This window comes from Lepidochelys kempii, chromosome 4 (assembly GCF_965140285.1).
Source record: "Lepidochelys kempii isolate rLepKem1 chromosome 4, rLepKem1.hap1, whole genome shotgun sequence".
Classification (NCBI taxonomy): Eukaryota; Metazoa; Chordata; order Testudines; family Cheloniidae; genus Lepidochelys; species Lepidochelys kempii.
Window position 1 is genome coordinate 25,421,932 of NC_136383.1, and position 12,159 is coordinate 25,434,090.

Sequence of the window (12,159 nt, forward strand, 5' to 3'; positions counted from 1 at the left end):
AGCACCAGGTCCATCAGATCAGCTGCTTAACAGCAATGCATGGACAATGTGTATTTCCATAAAACATGCAACCAACATGTTCTGCCACATCACATAACATGCATCATCAGAGTGGACTTTACTATACAAGACACAGATTTTCAAATCAGTGCTGACAGTCATGTGCACAAATCCATTTAAGTTAAGGTAATAAATAATGGGATGTGCTTGTTACTCCTGCTGTGATTCTTTATCAATGAAAGTACCCCAATGCAGCTGGATGTAGAAGACCAGTTCCTCAGCTGGCATGAATGGGTGCAGCGTCATTGCAGCCTATAACTTTAAAGCATTCTTTTCCTTTTGGAGGAGTAGGGTGAATTGCAATTTGTGTACTTGGCACCTGATCCAGAACATCCTAGTCTGGTTGGCCTAGAGATTTCCTTTTTTTTTCCCCCTCTGTGACTACGAAGTGTCCTGATGTGCAGATAACGCAGCACTCCACCTGCAGCTAGCTCCAAACAGCGTGATCATTCTCATTCACTGTGATCATTCTTGTAACTCCTTTTCTAATAATGACTGAATGGGATTAAATAGTGTCTGCTTTACTTGTGGTGCATCAAACAGGGCTAAGTCATCCATCCACTATTTTCCTACTCAATATGATTAACTGGCTCTTTAACTCCATCTTCTTTATCTTTTCAAAAGCTTCAATTGTGACCAGGGTTATAAATAATGAGACATACCAAGGTGATTAAACATTTATTACTGTGCCCCAAACCTGAATCAGCTCTTCCCAAGCACTGCCCACCCACACATACATACTAATTTTTTGTTAGCATTCTTGCTTGATTTCCTAGCTTTAAGTCCATTATATCCCTTTGCATTACAGCAATCACATTCCTGTATAATGCTATCAAGCACGAGACGCACACACCGGCATAATGGTCTCAAAACAGTGTTAGCAAAAAAATATATCACTCATTCCTTTCTCATAAACTGCTTACTCATAGGCTACTGAGACTAATTACATCTGTGTTTCTTTCAAACCAAGTTTGGACTGCATTGGATTCCCGCACCCTGCAAAAAAATGGTTCACAGCTTCAATTAGGAACAAAAATTAGCCACAATCATGAGGTGGATAATTCTTTTCACAGAAGACTTCATCTAAGTCAATTGGCATTGCAAATACTGAGGCCCCTAAAGAAAGTGAAAGGGTGGGGGAGAATAAATAGTACATTTCTCCATGAGCAGCAGCAATTCATTATCAACCAGTTAGCTTGGTAATAAGCTCCCATTTCTCAGTTTAGGATATTTCCTCAAATATTGGTAATATAATTATGATAAAGGTTGAAGGCACAGTAGAGTTCTCAACCACGAACAGTCTACGAACAATTTGTCTTCTACTAACAGACGGGAGAGGCTCTAATTACACTGAACATTTCAAGAAAAGGTTGAATGTTTGCCAGACAACACTCCATTGATTGCTTTTAAAACATAGTACTGGGTTGCTAAAGGGAAAATATGGATTCTTAGCTCTAGGTAATTAACTTTCACGCTGTTCCCTTCTTAAACCCTAATGAAGCCCCCTTGAAGTCTTCATTACTAAAGGGTATTCGTTAATGAAAAAGCAGATAGTCAGCCAAAAGTCGACCCCATAACTTTCTCCTTTTTCATTTCTTAGGGCTCAATAACATCTTTGAAATGAGTAATGATGGGCTGAAAAGTGCAAAGGGTGAGAGATGCTTAATGAGACAAGGCCAGACAGCAGGAAAGGAAAGCCCTGACAGAAGGGAGAATAAGGGAAAGCAGGGGGAGGGAGTGTGATTGAGAAGCAGGCAGGAGGAGGATAAATAAAGGGAAGAGAGACCAATACCAAAATTTTGCCACGTGACATCACCCTTGAAATCCAGTAGAGCAAACTGTAAAACTAAGAGGGAAAGAAATATCCCTTCAAAAAAGAGTAATACAGACAGACCCATGTTGCTGACTTAGTAGCTGAACCTCCTGGAGACTGGAAAACGGCAGTGATCTTTAATATTTCTCTGATATGACGACTGGATCAAATGCACTCTTCAAAAATTAGGGAGCAAGATCCAATCTGCTTGATACTGGTGATAGGGCTCCAAGGCACCATCTGCTCATATCTGTAAACTGCTTGCTACTGTTGGCAGGATCCTTCACAGCAGAGTGTCCATCCGAGGACGATAATATCCTCCTGCTGCAAATGGAAAGCCTTGCGCCAGTAGAGGTATATTAACCATCTAAGGAAATGGGATCTGTCCTGTTGGCTCTATTAATGAAGAAACCTTGGGACTGTGGTGTCTAAACTGAGACATATCAACATATCCAACAAAGTACCAGACTGCTTTTTACAAGGGTTCAGTAAAATTGAAGCCACAGTGAGAGTGTGTTTCAAGGTGATCTCCTAGTTCCTGGGCCAGACAAATATACAACAATCTCGTGACCAGTCTGCATCACAAAGGCCTATAATATTACAGCTGGAGAGCATGGTCACTGGTGCTTCTTTGCAGAACTAAACTCAAGACATAAGTTTTGCTGCCTCCTCATTGCCCATTTCCTAGAATTTAGGCTCAGGACCAATGGTAGCAAGCAGCAATGATTTCAGTGCTCTCATTTTGGCCAAAAAAGGCTGCTATATCAGGCCTTAGAGGTTATGAATTCACATTCTTCCTCACATCCCAGATGTGCATAGGGAACTAGAGGTCATCTTCATCCCCTCATAGTGCTTCCATTGGAGAATTTGGCATTTGCAAGGTTTTAGTTTCTGAAGATTTTTTTTTTCACACCATTCATTAATTAGGATGGGTCCCAGGTAAAACTAAGATCACAATAATGGCCTGGTATGAGGAATCTTGTTGAGCTCTGTGGTGAAAGTGATGTGGGTCCTGCCTAGGCAGGGATCCTCTCAATAACAGATATTTAAAATTTCTAAAACTCCATAGGACCCCCAAAGTCTTTTATCCTGTGAACTCAGCAGGTAAATTCTTGATAGCACATGCAGTTTGTAAACAAGCCGCATTCAAGTCATTTATGAGAGAATTCAGTGTACGTATACTCCTGAAACCTGGCTATTTAGTGCTATAGGGTGCCGAAGAGCCCTTTGAGATGCTAAACATTTGAAGGAAGAATAATGGCTCCAAGTTTTGAATTAATATGTTGCCCAAACTAGTAAGTGGCTGCTTCTGAGACACCTTTGGGTAACACCAGCGTTCCATTTGCACTAGAAGAGGTTGCATTTTTAAAACGCTAAAGATTGTCTCTAGTTCAGTGGTTTATCCAGCTTTTGAGAGGGTGTCTGAACTCTCAGTGGGTAAGTGTCTTAGGTTTCCTGAGGTTTTATGTCCTATTAAGATATAGCAAAGAATGCAATTATTGATTTCCTTTGTTAAGCTTCTGCTTATGTCTATGGTTTCTTTCGATAGCTTGCTAGAGTAGTTAAATCCTTCTAAAGCTGGGATTTATATTTCTAATTTTAGGACTCCTTCAGTTTAGGCTGCAGCTGTCTCCAAAACAGTAGCCCTCTTGTGTTTTCCCTTACAAGAATTTTTTTAGGGTAAAAGACTGATCTAAGCCCTTTACCTGTAAAAATGCTCTATTAGAAATACAGAGAAAGTTAAACTGATCAGCTTCAAATTAATTCATCTAAGGATGCAGGATCATTCATCTAACGATGTACTACAGATATTACACTGATACAGATTCCAGTATGTCACACAAAAAACCAAACACATGCATTATGTAAAGTCCCAGTGGTAGCGAGAGATAAGATAAAAACTGAATTTGACTGGATGGTAAAATTAGATGTGACCGAATGAATTCAGACACCAACTGACTGAGTTAAAGGTATGGTCATCATAACTAAACCCCAAGAAGACAAGGCATTTTATACATCCAAGAGATTTTAATAAGACCATCAGATGCGAGCACTACCCCATGAGAATACATGCGGAGGTTACATTTTAACTTTAGGATATGGATGAGATAGAAGTAGTTGCTGATGATCTGCTGATTCTTAGGGAAGAAAACGTTCAACCCCAATGAGAGATTTCAAAATCTTCTGCAGCATCCCAAAGACAAGGAACACAAACTGAACAGGAACAAATACTGGACCAGGCTGAATGAGATTAACTATGTATGACACATATTCGGTGACACTGGTAGTCAGCTGCATCCAAGAAAGGTTGAGAAATTCCTATTTCTACACAGTAACAGAAATATAATGAGCTTAAGCGAAGAAAACAACTGGACATAGGAGGAAAATTTAATTAAATCTACTTAACATTATTAAGCCACCATACGCCCTTTTAAAAGCAGTTACAGTTGTTTCTGTTTTCAACAACATGTGATTTGGATGTCCTCTTACATTTTTCTGGGTTAGGAAACTAGGTTTGGAAGCAGTATTTTGTTTAATTATTGAGAAACTACTGAAATTATTGAAAAAATATTTGATACAGTTGATGACACTCAACTTTAAGGGCCAATGTTTCAGGATTTGCCAAAGCAAGTAAATTTTTCTAAGGAGTTTCATTTTTTGATTAATGTTCAGAAAAAAACTGTTTTGATCCCTCAGTCCCAGCAGCACTGCTACTATCCTTAGTGCTATCACCATCTGTACCTATCAGCCACAACCTCCATCACTATCACCCACCTGCAACCAGCAACCACAAGCCCTAAAACTACCATCCATCTGCTCCCAGCATCACTCACCAAGACCACCAGTAGCAGATGGGGAAAGAGGGTGGTTATCTGCCCTGGGTATGAGATACATCCACCATGGCTTGTGCTTGTATCATAGCATCCTGATCTGGTCCCAGACAGTCAACCTCAATACTGCTCATAGCTGGTTTCTCAGTAGTGTAACGCCCCAGTAATCAGAGTATAATAGTGACAAATGGACCTTTAATATGTGCCTCTCACAGAACACTTGCTGACATCTACAGAAAGTGTCATGACAATCTGGCTGAACAGTTCCATGTCTGGTGGGGAAGAGTAGATGGAGCAGAGCTTGCTGCCTGGTCCCAAGAGAGGAGTGATACTGTAGATTAATAAGATGGAAGATAAACAAACAACCCATCCCCCTCTGTCAGATGGAATCAGAACTGCTTAGGTATTTGGGGTTAGCTCTCTTTCTACGAGTTCTACTGTGAGGAGGAAACAAACCTTAGTGACACTGACAGCTAATGACAGGTTTCAGAGTAGCAGCTGTGTTAGTCTGTATCTGCAAAAAGAACAGGAGTACTTGTGGCATCTTAGAGACTAACCAATTTATTAGAGCATAAGCTTTTGTGGGCTACAGCCCACTTCATCGGATGCATAGAATGGAACATACAGTAAGAAGATATATATATATATATATATATATATATATATATACACATACAGAGAAGGTAAAAGTTGCCATACAAACTGTAAGAGGCTAATTAGTTAAGATGAGCTATTGTCAGCAGGAGAAAAAAGATTGTGTAGTGATAATCAAGATGGCCCATTTATACGGTTGACAAAAAGGTGTGAGGATACTTAACAGGGACAGAGACAATCAAATCTTCAGGCTCAGCAATGAGAAACTGTTGTTTTTAATAGAGAGTTTGTGCAGTTCCTCAGGAATGCACACTCGGGCTATTCAGGTCTTAATGCCAGGGTGTGACACTAAGCACTACTAAATCACACCCTACACGGCTGCTGTAAAAATCTTTGTACAAAATACACCCTGTGAGGTATCATTTGAACACTAATAACTCACTGATCATCAATATTCTTGCATGATATATGTATGCAGTATGTATGAGGAGTTATGAATATGCTGGAATTACGACTAAAGTGTGTGTAAACCAGGTATGGCAGATGTTCTACTCACCACTGGCGTGCCTCTTTGTGGTCACGGCTGGGGATTAGCTCTGCCAGTCTGATGCCCCTTCCTGCAGGTGCTCACTCAGTCTCTCTTTCTCTCTCAGGGCTCAACTGCTCCCTCTTCATGGCTCGGCCTTCTGGCCAGGTCAGTATAGTTTTGCCCTTCCGAGGGTGTGCATGCCAAAGTCTCTTTGTACCAGCTATCCCAGGCAGTCTCCTAAGTCACTGCCCCTCAATGGTGCCACTTCCCCAGTGGCTGGTAGGGGAACATAGGCCCACCCTTCTCTCTGGTTTACAGCCCAGGGACCCTGAAACCAGCAGCTGAAGTATGCACAGTCGCACACCTTCCTGCTGTTTCCCTGAACTACTTCCTACATTGCTTCTGTGAGGCTCATTCTCCACCCTCCTCCGGGTATGCCCTTCTCTCCCTAGCTCAGAGAGACTTGCTCCCTGAAGGAAGTCTCCTATTAGAATTACTACTGCATGTTCCCACCCTACCAGCATCTCTCCTTTTTCCCATATAGTGTTAAATAATTCCAAGATAAGACTCAAACTGCTTTAAGAAAGATATTTAAATATTATGTTACATATACTATCTTTACCTGGGAATATATTCTTGTAGGTATCAATGGGTTTCTCAAGTTCTGAGACACGATACTGTGTATATATTTTGTGTCTTCACGTTTACCTCAACTACATAACAGATCATGATTCTCTTCAATGAATTGTCTTTTAATCTGGTGGAAAACTTGACTTTGGTTTTCCTCATAACTCACCCCTCAGAAAGTTTCTGCCAAAACTTCTGCTTCCTCATTATCAGAACTACGTTGTCAGTCCCAGTAACACCTGGGATGTGGCTCTTAGTCTGAATTCCATTCATTTTTCTAATTTTCCTGCATATTTCTGATGTCTTGAGATCTTTGTTTATCCATCCACCGTACTTCCTCCAACTCTCTTTCTTTGGCTGTCTTATAATTCTTTGTGCTATTGCCTTACTTCCTTTTATACTTCATTAGATCTTCACCATTCATTGTATTTTTTGCTTTTTTATAGGTTTTCTTCCTTTCTTTAACTGCACTTTGCACTCCTCATCCCAGCCATAGAAGTAAGTTTTTAGTACCGGGGTACTTTAATATCCTAGGTATGGCCGCTGCTATTAATCCCTTTGTGACATTATCATTGAAATTCTCTATATCATCACTCACATCATGAAAAATTCAGTACATTTTCTTGTAAATAGCTAGTTAGCTTTCTTAAAATTCCAGGTGGGTAATTTTCCATTACTGTCAACCTTACTTTGTCCTTGAAAAGTAATAAGTGTAGGGAAATGATCACTCCCCATTCCTTCTTCCTTGTATATTTCCCAGTTGCATCTGCATCTGCTTTTGTAATTCCCAGGTCTAAGCAGGAAAAAGTACTATCTGCTGCATTAAATCTAGCTGGGTTACCATCATTTAAAACCACGAGATTGTGCTCATCAATGAACTTTTCTAAGCATGCATATTTTTAGCAGTTGTCTTACTTCCCCGCAATTTATTATGACTATTTAATTCACTGCATATAATATATGGTCTTTTAGTATTCTTCACTATTTCTTGTAGCTCTGGATTTTCTAATTTCCCACATGGGTTATAGATATTATAAGTCCTTAAAGAAATATTACTTTTCTGCACTGAGATCTCAATAGCATTATAGTCTAGGCTTACTTCTTCATTCTCTACTGCTATGTACTTTTATCTTTCCCTTATAAAGTACAAATGCTGCCTCCTCCTCTTCCTAGTTTTGAGTCTGGCCTAAAGGCAATATATATCCTGTGATTTTAAATGAAAGCTTTTCAGCCAACCATTTTTCCTAGCTACATATGACATCTGGTTTAGCTTTCATTTCTAGGATATTTTCTTTTAGTTCTTGACCATGAGCAATCAGACTGCTCATTCCAACAGAAGATTGACATCCCTATACTTGTCATATTTCACCATTAACTTCATTCAAAAGTGCATGCATATGGTCCACTGACAAGTTGCTAATAGATGAGTATTTTTCCAATGCCCTTGCTATAATTTTCATTTTTTCTTATTTTTCCCCCAGTTTGTGAGGTAAAATTTATCACTTTTATCATAAATGCAATAAACCTTTCTTTTTTCATTACTAGTTTATCATCGCCTATTTCTTCTACACTGTTTATCATATTCTTCATAGAATGAGGCTGTGTCTGCAGGTCTCATTTTCCTGTGCTGATTGTCTCTTCTTTCTCCACCTGATGCTTTCAGAGTCTCCTTACAGCTTCCAAATAAGATATGTTATTAACAATTTTTGTCTTTAGTATGTCTTTAGCTTATCTTGCCTCTATACACCTGCTGTATTCTGGAATGCAGTTACCACATTTGACCTCTATCCCTTTTGTACAATTTGTCTGTCCAGGTGAACTTCATCCTTCAATCAGTCCTCATTGCTCCCTGGTTCCTCCTCCAGGTGCAGCCTAAGTGGTTAATTGGCACACCTAATCATCTTAATCACATGGGGTTATTAAACAGGTGTATCTTAGAAAAAACAATGTGTATTTGATTCTCTGACCAGCCCAATATTTAGGCAAACATAATGAAGGTCCATATTTACAAAAAAGCAGAAACAGGATGATCAAGACAGCAGGGAGAGAAGATGGCAAGAAACAGAACAATTTGCATTTCAGCAAATACAAGTACGGAAGAAAGAGCATGGCGCTTCTTTCTCTACCAAATATCATGGTGTGTTCCTCACAGCTCGAATGAACTTTACTTTGCGGGGTAACCCCCAGAAGAACCCGTTTCAAAAATTTACTGGTTTATAAAGACAGAGGATCTGAACCTGAAGTAATATGCAATTGAATCAACTGCTTGTATACAATATTACTGTATTAGAAGAGTGTATAGAATGAGGTCTTTTCTGAAGGTAATGGCACACTGGTGATTGATATCACTGTGGCATGTCAGTAACATTATTGGAGGAAATATGGATACTTAATGATATGATGTTTTAGAGTCTGTGACCAAAAAGGAAGAAACAGGTTCCCTCCCAGACAGGAGAAAAGGCAGCTATTTACCTTCTCCTACATAAATTAAGCATGGTAGAATCAAAAGAATGGAAGCTCCATTTGAAGAACAGCATGAAGGCATTCTGCCTCTTGAGACAAAGTCACTAAACTTTGAAAGCTATAAGCAAAGAGAGAAGCCATCTTTGGCATCCATCACTAGACAGATAAAAGGCAACAGTGCTCTTGCAAACTGAGGGAAAATGGGTTTTTCAACCAAGAGGGGGTTGAAGTCTCTGGAAACTGAACATGGGTGAGAAACCATCTTGAACCAAAGGGAAGGGTTTATTTACCCAGTTAAGTTGACAAGCAGGTGAGTTTTGTCTGTAGAAGAACAAATAAACCCTATTATTTCTCTGAATTTTCCAGGTCATTACAGACTGCACCATTTGGGGAAGATTCAGGACTGGGAGTCTGTTGGGGTCACCTTGCTGGTTGTAACCAAGGCTGGTGGAAGCTGCTGTGGGGCTGTAGACAGGCCGCTGGGGTCAGAGCCACTGAACCAGGGCTGTCTAGCAAGAGACAATACAGCGTGTGACATGCATGCTTGTAGACTGGCTGTGAGTGTTTTAAGCTGGCAGCTACAGCAGAAAAACACTCAGGGTTGCAGAATAAGTGGTGACACAACCCCTCACTGTTCCAGACTGCACCCCAAACCATCACACAAGGCTAACAGGAATAGGAACACTGGCCAATTTTCTATTCTGGTGTATTCAGGTTCTTACACCATGCTCATTATCACCAGAGTAGCACCTTCCAGTAGTGTATTAAGCCAACGTGACTAACATCTGTTGTTTGTTTCTTTATCTCCTCCCCAGAGGGAAAAATGGGTACAATGCAAAATTCTGTTTTGGAATTTTTATACACACACACACACACACACACACACGTTTCTATACACACCATTGCTGTATGTTTATGTTACAGAAGGCAAAATATGAGAACTGCCCCCTTGCATTTATAGCAGAGGGGGGAGAGGTTTGAGACGGTCCTTAGGTCCTGTAGGAGTTCACTACGCAGTCTTCAGCTAGTCCCCACAAAAGCTGTATTGTTTGTATTGTTATTGGAGTGTCTAACAAAGCACTGCAAAAACTACTGTCATGTCCCTCATAAACTCCTGGCTTTCTTTCCTGCAAAAGTCGAGGGGATTGATTATTTTATCACAAGAAAATATGGATAGAGGGTGGCAGAGGAAAAAAGAAATATTCAAAATAATGATAAAACTTAGGTCAGCTTAGAAATTGAATTGCCATATACAAAAGTGTGTGACAATAGCACCTCCATCTGACCCCTGCTCAAAGCAGTCTACATTTAGGGCCGGTGTGTGGCTTACACTTATGATGCTGCATAAGGGGAGGGCACAAGGGGCTTTCCTGCCTTTGCAGACCCCATAGATGGGCCCAGCACAGTTGTAGTCCCTGCACTTCCTTGCCCACACAAATAGACCTCTGCTAGTGCTCTTCACTATGGTCTCACTCACCCACTGCAGAAGCCAAGATACACAAGGGGGAGCACACTACCCTCTTCTAAGGGATGGAGCATCCTTGCAGCAAACTCCTCCTGAAGCTCTTTTGGGGCCATGAAGCTCTGTACCACCCCCACTCTGGGCTAGTGACTGACAGGCACAATCTTGTCTTATGTGTGGGCTGTACTGATTTTCTCTCCCATTGGCACAACTTTGGGATAAGCCTCTCTGCAGGGATCTATTGCTGCTTATTTCTGTCATCAAAAAAAGGAGGCCAACTAAATCCATTTCAGTCTCTGTCTTCACATGCCCTGAATTACCTGTCTTCTCATTTCTTTGCCCAACCCTCCACTCACCTTGTGTCACAGGCTATGGCATTTATAGGTCATCTCATTTTACACTGAATTGTAACCTAGATCCTTCAAAGGACAAACCGTCTATCACACAACATTATCTTTTTCCATTATAAGTTATTACACAGGATTTGATCCTAACACCGGATTCATTACAAAACAAGGGCAAAATCCAGTTTTTTCCTAAGGGTTTATTATCAACAGAAAAAAACCTGGTGAGATTTGAAAACAAAGGCAAGTGAAGCCGACCCATTTTTTAAACGTTAAAGTGAAGCACCAGCACCCTCTATCAGGATTTTTCAAACACTGGCAATAGTACAGTGATTTATTCTGAATGGGAAATATGGCTTTACTAGATACTTGTTATGTATTGCAATCGTCATAAGTCTGCTTTAATTAAAGTGCTATTTCTTTTTTAAAACTGACATGCACCACTGCTATCCAGAGCTCTGCTTTGCATAGATATTTTTCAGCACTGTGCAGCAAGTTGTTATGCAGTACCACTCCAAGAAAGTCTCACAATAAGAGAAGTGATAATGAAGACAGCAGCTGTTACTAAATTACTAAAACAAGACAGATTTGTTGGCAAACACTAATATTCTGGGTAAGTTTTTTGCAAGTTCGACACTTCTGTAAACAGCCATTGTTTGGGCTCCTTGAGTGGTGTAGGACAGTACCAGTTGACAGAGGACTTATGGTTTTGCTGACACAGTCAGCCGCTCTCTTGCAGTGATCCCCATCACAGGAATGTAATTAACAGCCACCTTGCCACTTCCTGTCACTTCTCATCTTTTAGAAAGTGAATTCTAGTGCTTGGGATAGGACCAGAATGACAACCCTAAAGGCCAAAGTCCTCTATTTTCCCATGTAAGAGGAATTACAGTCAGCAGCAAAGCACACTTCCCCATATCGTCAAATGAAGGTGCTACAACTACCATCTAGAGGAGCAAACTTTCTAGTTCAGTCTCTGTGCCCCTTCAGTCCTTGACCTCTCAGTTAAGACAGCGAACCAATGCCCAATGGAGTCCAGTTCATTCCATGCAACACATTAAATAGCTGTCTGATAGTGACTGAAAGATACTACCAATATGGGCAGGGTCTGAACCAGAGACCAAAAGGTAAAAGGCTACACATGTAGAGGGTCAGATCCTCAGCTGGTGTAAATTATTATAACTCATTGGCGCTAGACTGACATATACCAGGTGAGAATCTGGCCCAAACCCCCTGAGCTATCAAGTCCCCTCAGATTACTGGATGTGTTTTATCATCCACAATGACCTTACGCTTCTGAGAAATTTCAATACAGGAGCAATCATTTATTTTACTGACCATTACACCATATAAAGGAGCACAACATAGCTGGCCATTGATCCTTCAGATTTATATGCCTTTGCCAAGTTGTCCATACAGTTACAGGTGTGCAACAG